The sequence below is a fragment of the Panthera leo genome, chromosome F3 (assembly GCF_018350215.1).
Source record: "Panthera leo isolate Ple1 chromosome F3, P.leo_Ple1_pat1.1, whole genome shotgun sequence".
Taxonomy (NCBI): domain Eukaryota; kingdom Metazoa; phylum Chordata; class Mammalia; order Carnivora; family Felidae; genus Panthera; species Panthera leo.
The window spans coordinates 41291629-41306153 of NC_056696.1; the positions used below are offsets into that span (position 1 = coordinate 41291629).

Below are 14525 nucleotides of genomic sequence, written 5' to 3' on the forward strand. Positions count from 1 at the left end.
TTTATTGGAAATTATGTAAAAAGATGGCCTTCTTGTACCCTACAGTTAGTTGAAAGTATGTTCTCAGAATATATTTGATAACCCATCCTGAAAATTGACAACTAACTCATTCTTAGCAGAAGAGATAAAAATACTATATTATGCCATTGACCTGCCTATATTTTAGTCAAGATCCAAAACAGTCAGTAGTGGCCTTCCAAAAAGCAATGCCCAGGTGACTAATGGTGACACAGGTGGGAATTGCCTACTCTTGGTTGAAGCTAGGTGACTTCACAAAGATGAGCTGTGTCAGGTGGAAATAGCACAAAAGAGGTTCTGTTGGAGCAGGATGTGTGAGTGTGTGTGTGTGTGTGTGTGTGTGTGTGTGTGTGTATTCGTGTGTGTGTTATTTGCATGCACAAATAACAGTAATTCTTCAGTCCTTCAAGGGGGGCTGGGAAAGGCTTTTGGAGACACAGAGTGGATGTAGGAAAGTTGCTTTGGGGAATTATAAGATACCTAAAGAGAGGATCTGCATAATAGATTATAGAGCACTGCAATGGACTGTAATCCCTTGAGGGTTACAGAGGCCATTTAAATCCATAAAGGGAATACCAACAAGGACGGCTTTTGTTGTGACACAATGTCTTTTGTCAGTGAAAATCTGTGTCTCCACCTTTCCAAAGCACTTGGCATGGGAAAATCCTAACATAGGGCACCAGGTAAGGAAAGCTAAGATGTTCTTGATGCAGTGCTTTCCAGAGAATTTCATTTTAGGACAGTTGACTGAAAATTCTAGAAAGGATTTTCTGATTGGTGAGGAATCACAGAGACTACTGAAGTTTGACATGAAAGTCATTTGTCGGACTGAGAAACATTTCACTCATCCAGTTGCTTGAAGCATCTACTAGTGTCTACCATGTGTCAAGCCGACTCCAATGTGAATCCTTAGAGAAGAATCAATAGTCTGTTATCTCTAGAACGGTCACTTTGAATGTATGCCGGCAAGTCAGAGTTGGTACAGGCCCATCTGCATCCCCACCAGCCACGTAGAAGGAAAGACTGGTGACAAGTCAGCGCAGGGTGAGGAATCCTTTAAAAGGCATACATTTGCTTGATTGATGACTCAAGTTTATTTCAATGACACACCCATCTGGGCTCCACCATCTCCTCGGGCTGCAGACTCTGTGAGGGGAGGTAGGCCAGCCCAGGTGAGCACAACCAGCCCAGCCCTAGTCTTGTCTGGCTTCTGTTAGATTGGGTTACAACTTTAACATTACTTAACTGAAGAAGAAAAAAGAAAAAAAAAAACAAACCACACACTTAACCGTTTTTCTCCCAAGTACTCTCTTCTAACACTAGCAGGCATGATGCCATTATCATCATATGGATCCACAGAGCAATAGGCCTGGCCGTGGCCCAGTGTAAATTGCTGCAATTCTACTTCAAGGCGATCAGTAATATCTTAGGACCATTCTTTCTCCCCAGCTTCCGTGTCTTTCCATCAGGCAGTGGAATTGAGCCAGCCAAAGGAGGGGGCGTTCTGTTGAAATGGCACTGTTAGCTAATCAGCATGGATACTGCTGAGAAGGCAGGGCGGTTTCTTCTTTTCTTGGTTTCTGGTTCAGTGAAACTATATATGCTACTGAGGTCATGACAGCACCCTTCTCTTTCTTAGCCTATTCCTGAAGTGTGGCAGAATCTATTATTTTTAAAGGTTTTTCTTTAAAGGTAATTCTTCCCAAGACTATGGCATATATATATATGTATTATATATATATTATATACTAAATTAATATAAATATTATAAAATATTATTATAAAATACTGTTAATTATAAATTAATTGTAAATTAATTAAAATTAATATTAATTCTTCTCAAGACTATGGCATATATATATTATATATATATTATATACATATATTATATATATTATATATTACATATTATATATTATATATTAAATCAGTTAAAATTAATAATATTAAATTAATATAAATATTATAAAATACTGTTAATTATAAATTAATTGTAAATTAATTAAAATTAATATTAATTCTTCCCAAGACTGGCATATATATAATATATATCTTGAATATATATATATTTGAGATATAATTCACAATCAATAAACTGCACAGAACTTAAGTGTACTATTTGATGAGTTTTGACAGTTGTATACACCAATGTAAAGACCACTCAAATTAAGATATAGAACTTTTCCATCACCCTGAAAAGTTCCCTCATGCTCCCTTCCCTGTCCCAAGAGGCAACCACTCTTCTGATTTCTATCACCATGGATTAGTATTGCCTGTCCTTGCATTTCATATATATGAAACATACAGTCATATTTCATTTTAGGAGTAGAAAGGAAACTTTACTAGTTATTATCCCTATCTTGTGTTCCAGTCAGGGTTAGAATTAAGTACAGATTTGTTTCCTCCTTTTAAAGATTTCAGAAGAAGATTCTTTGACCTCTCACCCATGTATCAGTAACAACAGCATGGTTAAGAAGACCTTTCTATTGTTTAACCTAAATCCCAGTTGGTATTGTTGAAATCCATTTCTTCTTTTTGTGTACCCATGCTAGAAAAATGTAACCAGCACTTATACACAGGTAAGATTTATTGCCAGGAAGGGCCCTGATATTTGTTATCAATTACGTGTTAAGAGAAAGACTAGTCGTGCATTTTTATGGTGGGGACACCAAGGAATGATACTTAGAAGGCTGGGGATTTTGCTTAAGCCCGGCATACTACATAGTTTTAGTCAGAACCCATTTCCATTGGAAAATCCATGGACAGGTGAGACTGGCAATGGATATATAATGTCTTAGCACCTCCTTGACAGGTGTGTTTAGAGCACATCTGTTAATTATTCACATAGGTATGTAGTAGATATTTCCCAGAAGTCTTAATATATCCATTATCTCGCTAAGTGAAAAAAGAAACTGTATCTAGATCTTAATGTGAGGAAGAAGGGTATTCCAGTGATACGTGAAAAAAATTACATATTCAGGACTGTGTTTGTATTCTTTACTAGAGGTAATTGCACTGAATGTTTGCTCTGGAAGGCACAGTCATTGGCACACTGCAGAACGTGATGGCCATTTGGCATCTTTCCATCTTTTTTTACCTACCTCTTTGGCCTGCCTTTCTTTTGCTTAACACTGAGTTTATCTACTGCATTCTTGCTGTTTTCCCCCATTTACTCCTCTGGAGCAGACTGTTTGCCAAGCCAATTCTGTTGTATAATTAAGTTTATCACTAGAGGGCACAAGTGGTCAACAGAAAAGATGCTGATGAACAGAATGGTGCCCTAAAGAAGCTGAACAGTAGACAGCTTCTTTTGTTTTAAAGGGATTTTGAAAGAACACTGCTTGTGTAGTAAAGTTACTTGCCTCCCAGCTTTTGGGAATTTTGAGATAACTTGAGTTAGGGACCTCATGTTATAGTTAAGAACACTGAGACCCAAAGAAGTTAAGAAGTATTCAGGGACATGAAGACTCTGTTGGTTGAACACCCTGTACCCCTGCATCAGGGAACCTTTTTATTTGACTTTAGTGAAACAGACTTGAAATTGGGGCTTACATCCTTCTGCATTCCCTATTTATCCATTTGGTTTTTTTACTCAAGAGATTATATGTTCCAAATGACTTGCTGGGAGTATCTCACTTCCTTAAGTGAAGGAATTTCTCCTTGAAGGATGACTAAAAAGCCTACTCTGAGTATCAAGATTCAGTCAGTGGGTAGAATATCAGCATTCCTCTGTTGTCCTTGACATAGATAGGTACTTATATCTTTCATGAAGTAAGAATTTCCATACAAGATGCCTCCCTCAGCATCCCTACGTTCCAGCCCTGTTGCTTTTAGGCAAGTCAGTCTGAACAGAATCACTGAAACCTCACCCTCAAAACTAGCAATGTAGTTTTCCCAGTCCAGGGTGGAATAGTAGATCTGGATTGCTCATCACCCCTCAAAATGCATTGGGTAAAGGAGATATTGTTAAGGAATTACTAATTCATGGATATTAAGGTATGTGCCTTGGAAGGCTGTGGCATGCTAGTGGAGAGATGTGTTGATAAAGTGTACCAAAGGAAGTAGGCCATTAAATGTAAGATTTCCAAATTAAATAAAAGCTAGAAGCGTATAGAAATTTGCTGCCAAAACTTGGTTTTGAACTAAGCTTTAATAGAAAATAAAACTTGCCTTTGGAGCCACTTGGCGCCAGAAATGTCTCTACTACCAAAAGTGACTAAATGCATTTCCCATTCTGTCCTGCCTTCTCCTCTATAACCTTCCTCTCATTTACTTGCTGAACAAGTACATTAAGGTACCTATTATAGTCAGGCAATTTTCCAGATACTGGAGATGCAACAATGAACAAAAAGCCCTGCTCTTAAGGAGTTTACATTCTAGTGGAGGAGATGGACAATAAATAAAATAAGTAAGTGTGTGAAGTAAATAGTGTGTGAAAAGGTGATGAGTGTTTTTGGAAAACCCATGTAGAGTAGGATAGGAAGGAATCAGAAGTGCCTGAGTGGGATAGGAAGTTGACATTATAAGTAGGGTGGTCAGGATAGACCTTGCTGAGAAAGCATCATCTGAGCCTAGAATGAAAGGAAGTAAGATGGGGTGCCATGTGGACATATGGGAATAGAGAGTTTAGACAGGGGGAATAGCACTTGCAAAGATTCTGAGGCAGAAGCACAGCTGACGTGCTTGAGGACAGGTGAAAAGACCGGTGTGGTAGAGCAGAATGAGCAGAAGGGCCCAAAGGCAGAGACTGATAAGTCATTGGAAAGGCTCTGGCTTTTGATCAGAATGAGTGGGTAGCCCCTGTAGAGTCTTGAGCAGAAGAGTGACATGATTATACTTAATATTTGAAGGAGTTCCTCTGCCTACTATTTGGAGGATATACTCTAAAGGGATCCGGGTGGAAGCAGGAACATTAGTTAGGAGGCTATTATGAATCATCCAGGGAAAAACTTATGGTGGTTTAGACCAAAGTGAGAATGGGTAGTAAAGCTGCTGGGAAGTTTTCATATTTAGCATATAGTTTGAAATTGGAACCAATGAAATTTGCTGCTGGATTGGATATAGGGTGAAAAAAAAATGGCAGGGGTAGTGATCAAGGTGGACACCAAAACTTTTAGCTAAGGCAACTGAAAGAATGGAGTTTTCGTTCACTGAAATAGAGATGACTGTGGAAGGAATGGATTTGGTGGGGGAAGAGCAGACATGTGGTTTGGGTTTTAGGAGTGTTAAATTTAATGTCTGATTGACATCCACATGGAAATGTCAAGAGAAGACTTAGCAGTAGGAGTCTGGAGTTCAGATGAGTGGTCCAGACTGGACATATGAACTGAATGTCAATAAATGTATAGATTGTATTTAAAACCAGGAGATGGAATGAGATCACCAAGAGAATGAAAGCAGACGGAGAAGAAATCCAAAGACAGAGTCCTGGGACACTCCCAAATTCAATGTGAGAAGGGGAAGAACCACAAAGGGGAAGAACTGATGAATCTTAGTAGTTAGCTCTGGGAATATGAATAGGACTTTTTTGTTTAATCAGAACAATTCTATTGATTAACCATCTTTGCAGATTATCTTTTTTTTTTTTTTTTAATTTTCTCCATTCTAACGTTTATTTATTTTTGAGACAGAGAGAGACAGAGCATGAATGGGGGGAGGGTCAGAGAGAGAGGGGGAGACACAGAATCCGAAACAGGCTCCAGGCTCTGAGCTGTCAGCACAGAGCCCGACGCGGGGCTTGAACTCACGGACCGCGAGATCATGACCTGAGCCGAAGTCGGACGCTCAACCGACTGAGCCACCCAGGCGCCCCTGCAGGTGATCTTTTAAGTTCACTCAGCTTTTGGTCCCCTTTGCTTTGCCTGATTTTCCTCAGCTTTATTATATCTTTGAATAACTAGCACTTCCATTTCACTTACGGATAAGAGGGTTTCTTTGAAAACTTATTTCTGAGTGTTATCAGATGCTAAACTCTGAGTTAGCTCTGTAATGTCTACGATGGCAATTATAGACTGAATTTTAGAACTGAAAGAGACTTAAACTTCTAGGTAACTAGTTAAACATCTCATTTTAAAGGTAACAGCTGAGGTCCAGAGAGATTAAGTAACTTGCCAGGATCACATCGCTGGGTTCCTAGTCCATGGCAGTTGTACTACCTTCAGGGGAATCTTTCTATCTGTTCTATATCTCATGTGATATACTGTTACGACAAGCAATATAGCATAGTGGGTAAGAGTGCAGACCCAGGAGCTAGGTAGACTCCCTGGGCCACTTAACTACTTTGGATAAGTTACTTAACCGCTGTATACTTCAGTTTCCTCATCTATAAAGTAGGGATAGTCATGGTAGCTACCTCCTAAAGTCATAAAGTGAACATGAATAAATACACTTAAATAGTTAGAGACGATCGAAATTCATTCATACTGTTTTCCAAATCTGCAGGTTCAATCTGCATCAGAGTAAGGCTTTTGGAATACATCCATTGACCTTAGAATCGTGTGATTTTGAAGTTATTTATTAATTTATCCACAAAGAATTAAGTTTTTGGAGAGTCAGAGAAGTAGCCCAGGCTCCTATATAACTCCAGTATATGTTTTTATAAATGTACCTGATGAATTTTGATAAATAAATCTTAAGAGGGGTTGCTGAAGTAGGGGGAACAAGTGATGAGGAGAAAGGGAAGAAACAAGAACTAAATGTTTCCATTTCTGCTAGAAACTGAGCACCTGATCAAATCAAGTCCCGCATATTTCTGTTAGTCAAGCAGGCTTTCATTTCTATGCCTCAGTTGCCCTCCTGTTTATCTTTTTCTGCAGGGATTTCCAACAATTCTAGTTTCATAGATCTTTACCCCGCTCTCCCCCCTCCCCCCCCCCCCCCACCTTTCTTTGGGTAAATAATAGCCCCTTTGCCTGTATGCTCTAATTTTCTACAACTTTGCTTCTGGCTATTTGCTGGATCCTCTTTCCTCTCTCAAGCAGTATTTTTTTTTTTAATCTTGTTACTTAATCTCGTGAAGCCCCTTAATCTGCTGGAGGGCATCCAGTGATTTTCTGTCTGCTCTCCGCCACTGGGCAGTATCTTTGCCATTCTCCTTTTAGGTAAAATCCTAGGACTGTTTTGCTTCTCCTCTCTCGGGGCTTGATTACCTAATATGGTAAGGTATGTCCCCTGACAAGACTGCACTGTTGAGAGGGAACAACAGTTTGACTAAGTTTAAAGACGCCGAAGGTAAGCTGTCAGAGCTATCAGGGTTAGTTATTTATGTAGCAAAGTAATATTTTTCACAGCATACCATATAAATATAACAGCCACAATCTTGTGAAAGCAAGTCTCTTTTTAATCAAGTGAAAGGATAAGAAAATACAGATTTTCCTCCCTTAGCCTCTTTATCTGTAGCCAGATAAGAAAAAAAAAAAAAGAGACGAAGGGAACAGGGTAGTTAGTTTGTCCCCAGAATGAGAAGGTTTTGAGAAGTCTGAGAAATTTGGTTATATAAAAATGCTTATAAGGATATATTTAATAAGCGATGGCTGTTATAAACAGCCCTGTCATAGCCAGCCTCTGGGAGTTGGCAAGCATTCTCATGAAGAAAAGCAAGCTGTCCCGGATTTGTACAATTGATGACAGTGGGCAGTCCCAAGGAAAAAGATGAAGATTGAGACATGGCAGCCAACCAGCTCTGTGTGTGGGAAGCTGCCTTCTATCCAATGTGCACTGAAGACTCTTCTCTAGTGGTTGACTCCATATAAGCCTGGAAGGATCTTTCCTTTCACTGTACATTTGCTCTTGCTTTGTGACTGTAGCTTCTTAAAATACTGCAGATGCTGTGATTTTCTATATATGGGTCACACTGTGCCTTGTTCTAGCCCAAGCTGTATAAACCAACGAAGTTTCTTTTGGCATCTTCCTTTTAAGGACTCTATTAATTTTAGGTCGTGCTGTTGCCAAGGAAATCTCAGTAATCAAAGCTCACATGTATTCCTTTGAGACCCTGTAATTTTTGGACCCACTGTCCCATTACATCAGTGAATTCTGCTCTAGTCAGAAATCTTTTTTAAGATAGAATAAATTGACCTTCAAGGTATCTGTTTGGGCTTTGCTCAAACTTCTTATCCAAAGATGTGGAAGGTTTATCAACTACTAAGGGACGGTACAGTTAACCCTTGACCATTTACTTTTCTTCCAAATCTTTCTTCTGCCTCTGATTGCCTTCAAGGTATTAGTTTGTGTTAGTGACCCATGACCTTCTGTCTCTTTGTTGGAGGGACACTGATGAGCTTGAAACTCTGCTGGAATTTTTTTATGATTATAAAAGTAATATATTTCATTATAGAAAATATATGAAGTATAGAAAAGTATAAAGCAGTGCTTCTCAAAAGCAGCAGGAGCATTTCTAGAGGTTATAAATATTCGTGCGGGTACTTTTAGGGGTCACAGTGATGGGGGATGCATTTAGTGGACAGGGCCCAGAGATACTACCTGTCCTAATAGGTCCCATGTAACAGTTGTCCTGCAGCTTCCTTGACTTTCAGCTGTCTCCCTGGACAGTCATGGATGAAAAAGTCCAAAACCAAACTTGATTTTATGTGTAAACTTCCATTTTATGGCAGAGAGAATCTAAAAATTCAACTACCATGTAAACTGAGGAAAAACTGTAGTTTTAGTTTTATTCATTCCTGACAGCAGGGCCACTTGTATAATGGCATTGTTCTAAAACATTCTACAGATGTGCATGTGACTTCTACCTTCATGATGATCTATGATGAGTCTAAGCCTCTGACTACTTCATTATACCTTCTAGTGTTATTGGCCCAAGAATTTATGCATTGAAATACATATTTCATTATATATTCCTTTTGTTTTTCTTCAAAGTTTATTTGATTTTTAAAACAATTTTAGCTAAGTTTTATGTCTATGAATTTTATTTCAGGATAGTAAAGATTGGAAGAGGTATTAGAAATATTTGTTATGAAAGAGGACTCTTTGTGCTGTAAAGAATAAGAAAAAATTGCCCAAAAATACCACTCAGAAGAAATTACTGTTTAGCATTCTGGTGAACTTTCTGTTGGTGTTTTTGCGAAGTTGTTTTGTTTTGTTTTGTTTTGTTTTTTTCTTTTTAAAACATATTCAGGATCGACTAATGGCATTTTTAAGAAAAGGATCATTTCCAACCGGAGAATTCCTGGGACCCCATCATTACCAGGATGACAATCTCATAATGTTTTCTTCAAAGCACTTGGGTTCAACTCTTTTATCAAAATAGTCCTATGATGGCTTTGATTACAGAGAACCTCTAGGAATAATTGTTCCTCTTTCTGTTGGAGTCTAGGGGTTACCTTAGTTATGAAAGTATTCATTTCTCTGTTGATAGCATGGCTAGAGAGCTTTAACCATGGCTTAGGCTTAGCTAATGTCAGAGTTCTAGCCCCATGATTGAGGTAAAAAGCTTAGTGTGGGATTTGCAGCTCTTTTTCAGCAAATGGAGTGTTTCTAGATTTGCCCCAGCAGGAATGTTGCCCTCAAGGCACTAACAGATGTTGCCTGTAAAGGTCTTACTTTGGTAGGACCTGAAAGGTAGGGTAGTTGGGGTGAAAACGTAAAAATAAATCTGTACAATCTGCCCGTCTTAATTTTCTCTATACCATCTCAGTTTTCAATGAAACAAGTTCAAGAATCAGCAACCATGTAGTGACGTGAATTTCTTTCACAGAAAAACCGTGGCTTTATATCCAAATATGATTTTTCAAGATACTTAAATGTTCACACAGATGTGACTTAACAGTATGTGCTTTTGAAAATACTTGGCTTTTTTAATGCTTTAAGAATGTTTTGTTTTCTTAAACCCTGAGCTCTTATACCTTAAACTATGCCAGTGTTATTGACTACTGAGAAGAAAGGAGGGACATTTTTGAAACCATTGGCATAAGTCATGGAGACATAACAAACAGCATGGAAACTCTAGTTTATAATGCTGTGTCTCATGTTTGAAAGTTGCTAAAGAATAAATCTTAAAAAGTTCTCATGATAAGGAAAAAAATTCTGTAGCTATGTATGGTGACAGATTATTAACTGGACTTATTGGGGTATTTATTTTGCAATATATACAAATATCTAATCATCATGTTGTACACCTGAAACTAATATAATGCATTTCATTTATGCCCCAATTAAAAAAAAAAAAACAACATTGGCAAGTTAGTAGCTCAAAGTAAAATTACTTAGGTGCTGGGGGACTTTCAAAAGTGATATACCCAAGGGGAGCCTGGGTGGCTCAGTCGGTTAAGTGTCCAACTTCAGCACAGGTCATGATCTCACAATTTGTGGGTTCAAGCCCCACATTGAGCTCTGTGCTGACAGCTCAGAACCTGGAGCCTGCTTCAGATTCTGTGTTTTCCTCTGTCTCTGCGCCTCCCCCGGCTCATGCTCTGTCTCTCTCTCTCTCAAAAATAAATAAACATTAAAAAAAAGTGATATACCCAATTGGTAGATCATGGGGCTATCCGTGGTAACTGAATGCTTAGTTTCTCATTTCTCCAAGTGATTAGTATAGGTGCTTGTTGGCTCTTGTGAGGGTCAACATTGCCTTTCCGAGGTCATGGGGAGGGCAAATGTCTTTGTCTGTTCTCCAGTAGTATGTGTTGGGGGAGGGACAGCGACAGCAGGGCCAGCCTAATCTTCATCTTTGGTACATAACACTCTAGGTCAGCGCTTAGTAAACACTTTATATAAAGGGCCTGATTAAAATAATAATAATAATAATAATAGGCCTGATTGTAATTATTATCTACTTTGTGGTCTGTGTAGTCTGTTGCAACTACTCAACTTTGCTATTATAGTGGGAAAGTAACCAATAGACAATCTGTCAATAAATAGAATGGCTATGTTCCAATAAAACTTTATTTATAAAAGCAGGTTGGTGGGCTGGATTTGGCCTACAGCCCGGGCCACAGTTTGCCAGCCTCTGCTCTTGGTTACAGATTCATAAATGTTTGCTGATGTAAACATGACTCCAAATGTCAGTTTGCTCTCATCTAAGCACTTTTCTGGTAATTCAGCATTTTTCCAATTGCTCTGATTCTTTAATATTATTGACACTTTGTGGGGTCAGGGAAGTCATTCATTTAGGGGGATACACGTTGTTTGTCCTCACTTGGAGAAGCATCAGTTTTGATCATGCTCCAGAAAGCAAGCTATAAAGATTCCTGGATGAAGGAGTAAAGGAGGAGTTTCTTCTACGTCATTTTAAAGTAGTTTCTCTGTTCTATCTTAGTTCATTACCTTTTTTTTTTCCTAAACATTTTTTAATCTTTTTATTGAAGTGTAGTTGACACACCATGTTACATTAGTTTCAGGTATACAACATGGTAATTCAACAAGACTATATGTTATACTCTGCTCACCACAAGTGGAGAAAGTCTGAAATGGTTGATTCTCCTAATATATCCCTATCTGCTTTTTTCATCTGATCCTATCCCTTCTTCCCTCCCAAAGACCTGACTTTGAGGTTGGCTAAAATGATAGTTTGGGGATATGTGATCACTTGACACTTGAGAAATTCTGCTTTTTAGGTTATGGCCATGCCTTTAAGGCTCACAGATTCTTGGAAGGGTACCTGTCATTCATTTTAATTGCTGGTTGTCATTTGAATTCCTTAGTCAGGAGTAGGTTATGGAGTTTATTAGGTTTTTTTGCCTTGTTAACTTTCAGTCTGCAGTACATATGTAAGAAGAATTTGGGGAGATTTACGGAGGGGTGAAAGAAATCTTCAAAGCTTTGGCCTTGGGCTTACTTGAAATGATGGTTAAGAGGAGTGGATTTTTGGAGTGGATTCTGGTTATTGAACAACTTTAAGAAAAAATTTGAAAAGGAAAAAGGATGAGAGCTGACAGTGATATGTCATAGTAAAGACTCACACCATGTATAGGAATCAGTGATGGATTGGCACAATTAATTTTGTGCCAAGTAAACAAAACAAGATCCTTTCTATAGAATAAAGGTCTGCCTAATGTATGATATGTTGTCTGAAGAGTCTCTCCAGTCACTTGTGACCTCTAGCTCTCTGGAATAAAACTAATGCCATATTATTCGGGCAACTTATAATCATAATTATATTATATTAATTATATTATAATCATAATAATAATTCTGGGGTGTTTGACTTAGAGCTAAGGGCAAGTTTGGATACCGCTATCCAGCAAGCTGAGCCATTTTCAATAATAATTACCTAATAGGTAAAGCTTCTATAGTAGTCTTCCTCAAACTTGTCAGTAAGAATCATTGGGGTCATTTGTTTATAATATAGATTTTCAGGCCTCTTCCTTTGAGATTCTGACTTAGGAGGGGATGTGGTGGTAGAGAGTGGAAAGCCTACGAATCTATATTGTAATAGAAGTCTTCCAGGTGATTCTTAACAGGCAAATTTGACAAAGACTGTTCCTAGAGGTATAATATTTAGGGATTACTAATATCCCAGGTAGGTCATCATTAAAGAGTCATTAACTATGGCCCCCTGAAGGGACTTAGAGCCAATCTCTACTCCTTCCTCTCCTCCAGAAATGGACATTTAACCCACAGAGAACCAAATTATTAAAGGCCCTCTAAGACAGTCCAGTTCCATTCAGGAACTGCTTACATAGCAGCATACATTTATATAGTCAACAAAGTTATTATTACCTAGTATATGTCAAGCATGATGCATTAGGGATACAGAAATGTATAAGGTAGACAATGTTCCTGCCCCTCATAATACTCACATTTTAATGGGCCAGGAGGTATTCCTGTTAGACATGCAAGTTGAGATATCATGTAGGCAGTTGAACATAGGAATCTGGTGTTCATGGGAGATAATAGAGCTAGAAATAAAGATATTTGAGAGTCACTGCCTTAGAGATGATACCTAGAGATGGTGGACTGGGTGAGATCTCTCCAGAAAAGAGCATAAAGAAAGGAACAGAGTCTATGATTATGCCCTAGATTATTCCAAGGCTGGCTCTAGACAAAAACAGGAATATTTCTTCCATTGGAGCAGGAGAGCATATACAGATAAATTGGTGGGTCTCATGTGGGAAAAATGAAGTAGTTATGATCTGACTTTCTGTCTCTCTTTCTCTGTCTCTGTCTCTGTCTCTCTCTCTCTCTCTCTCTCTCTCTCTCACACACACACACACACACACACACACACACACACACACACTTTTTTTTTTTTATACCTAGAGAGCAATTAGAGCCTATTAGTGTCCGAATGAAAGATAATGAACTAGGTAACTAATGCTAAGTATGGTTTGAATGGGAGGAACCTAAGAAATATGAAAACTCCGTAGGATTTGATATTTTACTGGTGTGGAGAGTGAATATAAAGAAGAGTCTACAGTGGTTGAGAAGATGCACGGATTGGTAGACACGGTATTGGCTTTGGAGCCAGAAGACCCAGGTCCAAAGCTACTTCCATCTCTTATTAGCTGTAAGGTCTTAAAAGAGAAATTTAACCTCTCGGAATTGTAAAAGTGCTTTAATTGGCTGTAAAAATGAGATTGTTATCCCTATCTTATAGGCTTAAGGCCATAACAATGTATTTCACTTTAAATAGTGCCCGGCCTTAGCAAGTGTTTGTTAAACAATAGCTGCTAGTATAATAGTACTTCACCAGTCTTTCCCTGCCGCCAACCCACCCCCCCCTTCCCCCCATGTCTTTGAGCTTTCACACACGTTATTCCCATTTCCTGGAATGCTCTTCCTCCTACTTTATTGCCTCTTCCTCTCCCCACTTCCCTTTTTAACACCCATTCATGTTTTAGTTTATGGCCCACCTGGGGCCTCCAGGAACCCTTCCTTTGACCCCCTCTTCAGAGTAGGCTAGGTTCTCCTCAGTATCTTGAATTAACCTGTAATATACAGTGATAATTGTTACTATTATTATATTTGCCAATTAAACAAAAATCCTTAAAAGCAAGGTCTGTTTCTTGTTCATTATGTTAACTTTCCAGGATCTAGCAGAATATCTAGTATTTAGCTATGTCTTTATGAAGATTTGTAGAACAGTCCAATTAATGACATTCATGTTTCCAGTTTGTTTTTTTTTTTTAATTTTTTTTTTCAACGTTTTTTATTTATTTTTGGGACAGAGAGAGACAGAGCATGAACAGGGGAGGGGCAGAGAGAGAGGGAGACACAGAATCGGAAACAGGCTCCAGGCTCCGAGCCATCAGCCCAGAGCCTGACGCGGGGCTCAAACTCACGGACCGCGAGATCGTGACCTGGCTGAAGTCGGACGCTTAACCGACTGCGCCACCCAGGCGCCCCTCATGTTTCCAGTTTTGATGACTGCATGAATAATATACTAATGAGATTGAGAATTCAGGAGGAAGAACATGTTTGTGATGAAGATGTTTTTGCTTTTGGATGTACTGACTTTGAGGTACCTGTCAGACATATGAAATTAAATATGCTATAGGCAATTCGATACACAGGCCTGAGTGTGGGGAGGTTCTGGGGCTAGAAATAAAAAT

At 38.7% G+C, this 14525-nt stretch overlaps 1 protein-coding gene across 4 annotated transcripts in view; it reads left to right on the forward strand.

Annotated features, from left to right (window-relative positions):
• Positions 1-14525, forward strand: part of PPP1R12B (protein phosphatase 1 regulatory subunit 12B) — a 219437-nt gene that overhangs the window by 132309 nt on the left and 72603 nt on the right. The gene's annotated exons all lie outside the window — the stretch shown is intronic.